We start from the raw sequence: 9,591 nt of genomic DNA, 5'->3' as shown, positions 1-9,591 counted from the left end.
AAAGAATAAAGCATGTTGATAGGATTAAATATTTGATTAGTGTAGTTTTTTTAGATTAAGTAAAATCAAGTGGGCAAACATTATTTATTTAATCAACCTAAGGGTATTTCAATAAATAGAAATTTAATTGTCTTACGTGGATATAGGTGTTGAAATTTAAAACCTATGGGATGTTTTTTCATCATGGGCCTAATTATATCTTAGTTAGATTAATTTGAGCACATCTTAAAGTATGGATTAAATTGGATGCTAGAAGAATAATTTTAATTAGTTTTCTAAAAATCAATTAATAGCTATCCGTGATTAATTTTGCCCACGTAAATTAATTATCTAAATTAATTGTCTTATTAAATTCAAGTAGATATTAAAACCCTTCAATTAGAATTTCGCATTTTATCTTATTTAAATTTTCCGAATATAGAGCTAGTAGATAAAGCTAATCCAAACATAGTTAAGACAAAACATGTTGTAGTTTTTATTCATATTTATTAAATTTAATGCTCTTATCAGTTATGTTTTAAATAAAAATTTATCCTGTTCTTGCCCTAAATTTTGGGCATGACATCATACTTCACACCCTCAAAAACATCATCAGTATCAAAACATATACCAATTGGGTATGAGAGATTGGGGACATTTTTCAATGCATACCTCTAAAGATCAGGAGCTAAGAGTTTTGAGATTCGTTCACTACTTAGTGAACCTTATCCTTCATTTTCATTTTCCTTGGCTTTACCTTTTGTGCTGTAAACATTGTCCCAATCTGCAGTGCTCATGTCTTTGTGCACATTTATTTTGTCATTACAACAACTTGCATCTGCATCATTACCTTTATCACACTGATCATAAAGTGCTACTATATATTGCAACATAGTTTCAAAACCTTGGTTGAAAACACTTTGTGGATTGAAACTGATAATAAGATGATCTATATTATTCAAATCTGAAACCTCAACAGGCTCATAATTATTTGAACAACAACTTATGCTCTCACAATTTTCTTCTTTCTCTGAATACACATCTACACTATCACACTAAGAATAAGAATCATCTTCATCATCATATGAGACATCTCCACTCATGGATTCATCTCCATCGTTGTATTCAATATTTTGTGCATTTTTTGATTTATTCATTTCAATCTCATCTATCCACTCTTTAATATGTGCAACACTTTCTTCTCTCAAGGTTGTAGACCAATTAATTGAGTCAAGCTCATCAAGCTCTAAGAATAACTCAATCCAAATAGACTCATGGGGTCTAACATCAACTGGAAGCTCATTTAATGTAGCACTAAATCTTTCATAAAATACATATGATGATTCTTTCTTTCTCTTCCCTACTTTCCTTCTTAAAAAGAAGATGAATTATTCTTGGATCTTTTGAAGATGTATTTCAATCTCCCTATCAATTTCTTTCAGATTTGACAAAGGGTTTTCAAATTTAGGAACCACATCTAGATCCATCAAATTTGAAAAATCTATTGAACCATTACTTGGACAATGCATCTTACTATTTTACAAACACTTTGCAAAACACATGTAGTCATTAACTTCAAAACCTGACATACTTCTTACAATATTTCTGACTAAAACTTATTTCAATGAAGTATGTAACCTTAAAACCAAAATTCCTTTTCTTGGTGACTTGCTTCACCTTATAAGGAACAAAGTTATCTCATAAAAAATTGAGGAATGCCTGGGTATATTTGTTGTTGCTGTCCACCTCACCTCTGACTGAAAATTTGAAGAGCACCTCCAAAACTTAGGTTCATTCTTACAGAGTCACCACCTCCCTGAAGAGGAATAAATTTTAACCACTGATCTTCACTCTAAAAAACTTACAGATTTCTGGGTCTCACACAACAAAGTCACATAATATTTTGTTTTAAATTTCTCAGCAACAAAATTTCCAAGACACACTTTCAAATCTGAAAATAAATTTCAGATTTGTAAACTTCTAAGACTCTTTCCCAAATGACTTTGGCCAGACTCATGGGTTCCCTAGCAGAGTCACCATTTTTGTTGTTCTAAAAAATGAGAAACCCAAGTTCAACTGCAATCTATCTATGAAATAGCCAACTTCATACAATGAAGAACTTCAGGACTTGGACAACATAACAAGGATATGAATCCTTCTACTTTTTAGGCTTTGCAAAACCTAGGTGGGTGTACCTTTGATGCATTGACTCAGACCCATTACACATATATCATAGTGTCAATAAAAGCAGATAGATCTCATAAGGCTTGACAACTAGTAGGTTACCGCAGATGGGCTAGATCTACATTGAAATCTCAACTAAGTTGAAGCATGATATAGGTGGAACAAACTAAAACTACAAACATAAAAGCAAATGGATATTTGATTTTAAAATTTTTTGAGAATCCCCAAAATCTGCAAGACCAGTGCCTTATCCAAGGGCATGGAGTCATACATCAAACTGTAAATGAGAACCTCTACTGCAAGTCCATCTTCATATTAAAATATTCTTGCATAAATGCATTACTCAGCTCATCCACAAAATCATCAGATCTTGAATACATATTCCATTATTTATGATTGATTACAGAGTTTAAATTCTTCCTTGAAGAATACCCACAAACAATCACAACAATCTCCTTGAGATGACAAATTCCAGCCTCCTTGAGGATTTAATTTGTAACAAAGAAATATATATCTAGAGACAAGTTTTTGTGAATTTTATGCATGCCTTACATACATATAAACCTGCAACAAGAAACACCTACAACAAGAAGATATACTCCATTACTTGAAAGAAGACATTAGACTATACAAACTCCAGAAGAAAAACTCAGAGTTGGAAACACAGAATATGGAGCTATGCTCACCAAAAATTCTAGAACCTGTTGGGAGCATTTAAAACTGAGTCAAGTTTATAGGCCCATTTCAAAATTTTGCCCTGCATTTCCAAATGATTAAAATAAGTCAGTTTGAATGGCCTAGTTAGCAAGGAGGTAAAATGGAGTCGGTTGATTTTCAGAGGGTAAGGCTCGGGATTCATGTCCCACATCTTTCATTTGGCTTATTCAGTGATGTGCAACTTTCAGAATTCAATTTGGATAAGTTTACTAGGTACCCATTTCGAGGGGTGAGCTGAAAGTGCATTCTAGGCACAAGTGCAAATTTTATTAAGTTGCCTTCTTTGAGCGATTGCATCTTTTTCCCTATTGATCGTCATGGAGAAATTAAAGATGGATTCAATTGTATGCATAAATGTGAGTCACCCTGCAAAATTTCAGGTCTTTACGAATCCATTTGCTCAGTTTTCAAAACCGAATCCGTTTGCAGTTTGTGTGTTTGCACAAGTGTAAAAATGTTTTGGTGAGCGTCATGTCAGAATGTTTGTTCCGAGCTAATGTTGGTATAAATGGTGAGAATACATTTCAAATTTCAAGCCTTTATCAATCCGTTTGATCGGTTTTCAAAAGGATTCATTTTGCCATCAAATTCAGTTATCCGCACTTTCAGTGTTATATCAGTTAATGTAGCCGTTTTGGTGAGCGCACCGTTTGCATCCTGTCAGTCTGGTGATCGAACTGAGAATTCAAAGATTTAACATGTACTTAAAGGTACCTATGTTCCGAATTTGAGAGCCTACGGAGGTCGTTTGATATTTTTGAGAAAGGCGTCATGTGTTGCCAGAACATTGACTTCATCAGGTCCGCAGTGTCGACAAAGCCAGTTGGGCATTTTCGGAAATTATTATCTCTTCGCTCGGGACTCGTCTTGAGAAACTGTTTGGTAGATATCATCCTTGTATATCAAAGTACATGCCTGTCAGATGGCGAGCTCCAGAAAGGTGTTTTGACAGGTTTGAAAATTACGTCATCGCGATTAAATGCGAAAATTGTGGCGTAATTGCCTGAAGGATGTAAAATGCAATTTTATGATCCGAAAATGGTGCCGATCGATTCCAGAGGTATGTTTGAGGTTCCTAAGATATTCCAGAGGCCAGTAGCTTGAAAACGAAAATTTTTTTTAGTCGGACCCACTTTGGGGCCCGACCTGGCTCATGCCTGTGCTTTAATTTTAATGTTGAAATGTTCTTTTTCCCTGGCAATATATGTGTATCCATATTGGCTCGAATGCAATTCACCAGTCGGACAGTGAGAGAGAAGAGAAACTCCAATACCAAATGCGAATTGGTATGTGGAAAATTGAAAGGTTTTCAAATTAAATAAAGCTGGCATGTTTTGATGCAAATGCACTTGGCAGCCATGGTGTTGAGAAGACCATTTAAAAGTTTTAAACCAAATGCATTGGCATGTGGAAATTTATTAAACCTTTCAACCAAATTTAATTTGGGAGGTTGAAAGCCAAATTCCACAACCTTCCCAGCATTCTCCTTGTTGTGTGTGATGTTTGGGAGTGCATTTTAAAACTCTAGCCAATACAAACAACAATTTAATCCTTTGTGTGGAGTTTTGGGGGGCAGCTTTTAACCAAATGGAATTGCCTCTACCAGCAGCCTCCCTTTACGTGGAGTGAAGTTTAAAATGTAGAAGCTTTCAATTAAATGCAAACACTTAATGGCAGCCCCTGCGTGGATGGGTGTGGTTGAGTTTTCAATGGAACTCCAACGAATGCACATTGGCAAGGCTAATATCTTCTCCTCCTTGCCATGAGCTTTTGGCAGGTGTGTGAGTTTTTGTGAGGTGGGTGACTGTAGAAGGAGGTTTAATGGCATTCAAAACCTTCAATTTAATGCAATTAGCAGCAAATAGAAGCTTCAGCCAATGCAATGTTTGGAGTGTGTTTGGAGTGTGTTTGGAGTGTGGAATGTGGTGTAGCTTTGCAATCTTCCCCTCTTCTCACGTGCTGGCAGTGAGCAGCATGTATAAACCTCCAAGCCAAGTGTGAGCAGCAGTTTGGCAACCCCCTTTCATGTGGTATGTGTAAAGCCACATAAAACATAAAGGATTTAAATACAAACAAAATGACATTGGCAGGTGTAAAGCTTGTTTCCACGACCCTGCCAGCATCGTTCCCAGCCATGGTATTCTTAAAAGGCCATTTGGAATACTCAATGAATGCAAAAGTCTCAAAAAAAACCTCCAAAAACGCAGCTCCAGGCCTAATCGCATTATCCCACATTGACTGGGAAAGGGACGTTTTTGGTATTTATATACAAAAACGCACAGTAATATAATGTCTAAGCCATAAAGGCTTTTGACACAAGGTGCCCATGGGCGCCCAAGGCGGGCCCACGTGCGAGCATGCTTCTCGAGGTGAAGGAAGAATTGATTGGACGAAGACAAAGTGGACCCCACGCAGGCACGCTTCCCGAGGCAAAGAAGCAAAATTTTGCAGACGAAGGCCGAGTTAAAGAGCGAGCAAGTTCGAGAAAGATCGACGGCTCGCGCTATTTCGCAAAGGGAAGATGCACGCGAGTTAAACCAGCGAAATAGCGAGGATGAACGTGAGCCGTCCACATGGCACGTAGGTGGTGGGTACAGCCAACAGTCCAGCACGCGGGTCCCGATGAGGTGGCGATGATGTGGCATACAAGCAAGCGGCCAAGTGGCAGTGACGAAGCAGATGACGTGGCGATGATGAGGTGTCATCCCAGGTGGCATCCGGTCAACCCCATCAGCCAATCAGAGGCTGCCACGTGGCAAGGCGTCAGAGCACAAATGGAGGCAAAAATCAAATTTTAAATGAATAAATGATATAGTTTAGACTATATTGAAATTCGAAATATTTAAATGATGGATCCATGATGAGAATTAATTCGCCCAGGGTCCAATTTTTGGCCAAAGTATAAAGTATTATATATCGCCGAAAAGCTCTCGGAGCGAGGAATCTGATTATGAAGTTAATTTGGACAAATGTGAAGTATTTTAGAAGCAGTTTTCACGGGAACGAAATTCAGTTAGAGAAGGGACACTTGGCAATTCAGTTACAGATTTGATTTGGTTCCCTCTCTCTTTTTATTCCCCATTCTTCTCAGTTGTAAGGGTTCCAGAATTCTGTGAGAAGGGCTCCAGTTTTCATGGCTTCCAATTTTGAGCATTCTTGAAGATTGTACAGGGCAGGGCTTTTCCTTCAGTAATGGAGTTCAATTCTTGCTATAGGTGTTTTTAGTTGCAGGGTCTTGTGTATGTAAGGCATACATAAATTCACACAGGATTGTCTCTAGATTTGTATTTCCATTTTATCAAATCAGATCCTCAAGGAGGATGAAATTTGTTATCTCAAGGAGATAGTTATGATTGTTTGCAGGGATTCTTCAAGGAAGGATTTAAATTCTACAATAAATCATAAAAAATGGAATATAGTTTCAAGATCTGATGATCTTGTGAATGATCTTAGTAATGCATTTATGCAAGGCATTAATGCATGAATATTTAATAATGAAGATGGATTTGCAATCGAAGCTTTCATTTATAGTTTGATGTATGACTCTGTTTCCCTTGGATAAGGCATTGATCTTGCAATTAAAGGGGTTCTCAAACCAATATAAAATCCAATCAGAATACCTTTAGTTTGTGTTATGTTTTGAAATGTTTCATCTATCTCATGCTCAAGCATAGTTGAGTTTCATGTGTAGATCTAGCCCATCTGCAATAAACTACTTGTTTTGGAGCCCTAGTGAGATCTATCTGTTTATGTTGATGCTGTCATAGATGTGTAATAGGTTTAATTCTAAGCATCAAAGGTATACCCGCCTAGGTTTTGCAGAGCCTGAAGAGTAGAAGGATTCATATCCTTGTCATGTTGTCCAAGCCCTGAAGTTCTTCATAGATTGAATTGGCTACTTCATAGATCAATTGCAGGTGTTCTTGGGTTATCACTTTTGGTGAACAACAAAAATGGCGACTCTGCTGGGGAACAAATGAATTGTTAAGAGCCTCTGGTTAAGAAAGAATTAATTCATATAAGGTTGAGATTACCCATCCGAGTCACCACAACAAAAATGGCGACTCTGCTGGGGAAGCTGAATAGAAATTGCCTAATTTCATATCCAGCCAGTCTGTCCATTGTGTATGCACAGAGTGTAAAGTGGTTTTATGGTGAAGAAAATGCTCCTTGTTCTGGACCTGCAGAGTGATATGTGTATCATGTCATAGTTTATGAAGGAGTAACAGTGAATGCATGGTTGAAAGTTGTAAGAAGTTCTCTTAGCCATGTGTGAAATTTTTTCCCAATTCCTTATTTGGGTGGCGACTCTGTGGTTCATACCAGTGTTAAATAGCCTGGAAGAGTGTTGATTGCAGCGAGATCGAAGGAGTAACAAAGAATTGAATAAGTGTTGAGTGGCGTTCTGTTGTTCAAACTATCCTCTATACAAAAATGGCGACTCTGTGATAAAAGACAGTGCTGAAAGTGGAAGTAAATCTCCAGATCTATAAGAGTTTACAGCTGCAAATCTTCAGGTATTTTTTCAGAGGTTTCAAATGCAAGAGATCTCTTCTAAAAGTTTGAAATGTGTAATGTCATTTTCCCATTTAGTGAACAGCACTAGTATAGAGGGAAAGAGAGAATCTCAAAATTGATTTGCATATCTATGTTGCTAAAATATTCAGTGTATGTTATCCTCCGTAGTATGCAAATGTGGAAGAAATTTATGTCAAGCAATGTTAAGGAATAGATTTGTATAAGGATATGTGCTTGAAGTTTTCTATCCAAGATCTTATAATCATTTGTGGGAGTAGGAGAAAATGAGCAGTAAAGAATTTCAGTCTTGTGTATTTCCACATAGAGCCATGCCTGGTGAAGTGTCACAACCGTATAATAGGAGAAGTTTCGTCATGAACCATTATGCTGCTCTAAATTTCAAAGATATTCCAGGTTACCCAAATCCCATACCCACAGAAATTAGAAAGTATTTGCCCATATTCAGTGGGAAGAAATCAGAATCAGCATGTCAACATGTTAAAAGATTTTCAGATTTGATAGGAGAATTTGAAATTTGCCAAGAAGATGTATGCATGAAGTTGTTTATTCAGTCATTAAAAGAAGATGCAAGAGATTGGTTCTCTTTTTTGCCAGTGAATTCTATTACCTCATGGGAAGAATTGGTTTCAGATTTCATGGATCAATTCAATGAGAAGGTGAGTGATTCTGACTTGCTGAAAGAATTCACCTGTATACAAATTAGGGAAGATGAATTGGTACCAATGTTTAATATCAGATTTTCACAAACTTTGTCCAAAATTTCTAGAAAGTATAAACTCGATGATAAAGTATGTCTGGATGTTTATATGAGTGCATTTGATAAGAAGATGGGTTTCCTATTGAGAAACAAAGAACCCAAAACCTTGTATGAAGCCTTTAACACAGCTAGGGATATGGAAAATAACTTGAAATTTGGGATAGCTAAGAGGTTTGTGTCTGCTATGGTTTCTTGTCAAAGCACCTTCAATGGTGAAATACCATGTGAGTCTCAGCAAATCATTCCGTGTCTAGGTGCATCAAGCTCTGCAGTTCCAAATGGCTTTTATGATGCATGTGTTTCAGATTTAAATGAGAGTCAAGAACCTTTGTTGTTAATGCCGGTTGTCTCTCGCAGTAGTGATGGAATGATCAGTGAGAAGCATTGTGAAAATGTTGATACAGAGACAGATATATACAAGGGATATGTACCATTTGATTTGTATGCCGGTTATGCTGATTATGTGACTGGCAATTACCAAGTGAATCATGCATCTCTCCAGGAAAATATTAATGAAAATGATGATGGTGATGACCATCAATCTTTACATGCTGCTGATGTATTTGATGTTGAAATACCAAATACAGAAGGATTACTAAGTGTTGTTGTTTGTGCAAGCGAAAATGTGCCATATGATGAAAATCAGAATTGTTTAGTGCAAACAATAGTTGATCCTCATTTAGATATTGATAATCTTAATTGTGTTGAGGATGAAGTAAATCTATTTTCAGATTTCACTTCAAATTTCGCTTCTTGTAATCATGTTGATAATCTTTCTTTTTTGAAAGATATGCACAATGTTAATTCAGAAAATTGTAATGGTACACATGATTGCGATGAAGATATAGCACACATGGATGGACAAAAGTTTATGGAATCTCACATGGAACAACAAAGTGCAATGCAAGTCCAGAAGATTGCAGAACTTAAGAAAGCTCTTGAAGTTGTGGATAAGAAAGTTCAAATGTTGGAGAGCCTTCGAGCTGTTGATGAAGACCTTCTGAAATATAGTGAAGAGGATTCTTCAGAAAAGGACTGTGAATTGAATGCGTGTACACTTGATGAACATGCTGATCTAACAGATGGTTTTATGACAGAAAGATTTAGTGAACATGCTAAAAACTTATCTGATGAAGTGAATGGCAGCGATGTTCATGTTCATTCTTTGGCTGATGACGAGTGTTCAATTGGTGAAGAAGATCAGTTGTGGCAAGATAAGTTTGATTATCTTGATTTTCAGAATGATGGTCATAGAATAAAATCTCATGAATATGAAACATGGAACACTGAGGATTGTTCCAGCCAAGTTTCATTTTCTTCTTTGTCTGATGAAGATGATTATGAGGATCGAATGGATGGTGTCTTTAGCAATTTTACTAATGCTTTATTCAATGCTGATATAGATACAGACCAAT

The sequence above is a fragment of the Cryptomeria japonica genome, chromosome 1 (assembly GCF_030272615.1).
Source record: "Cryptomeria japonica chromosome 1, Sugi_1.0, whole genome shotgun sequence".
Taxonomy (NCBI): Eukaryota; Viridiplantae; Streptophyta; class Pinopsida; order Cupressales; family Cupressaceae; genus Cryptomeria; species Cryptomeria japonica.
The sequence above is the reverse complement of the archived record's forward strand: the minus strand, read 5'-3'. Positions refer to the sequence as shown.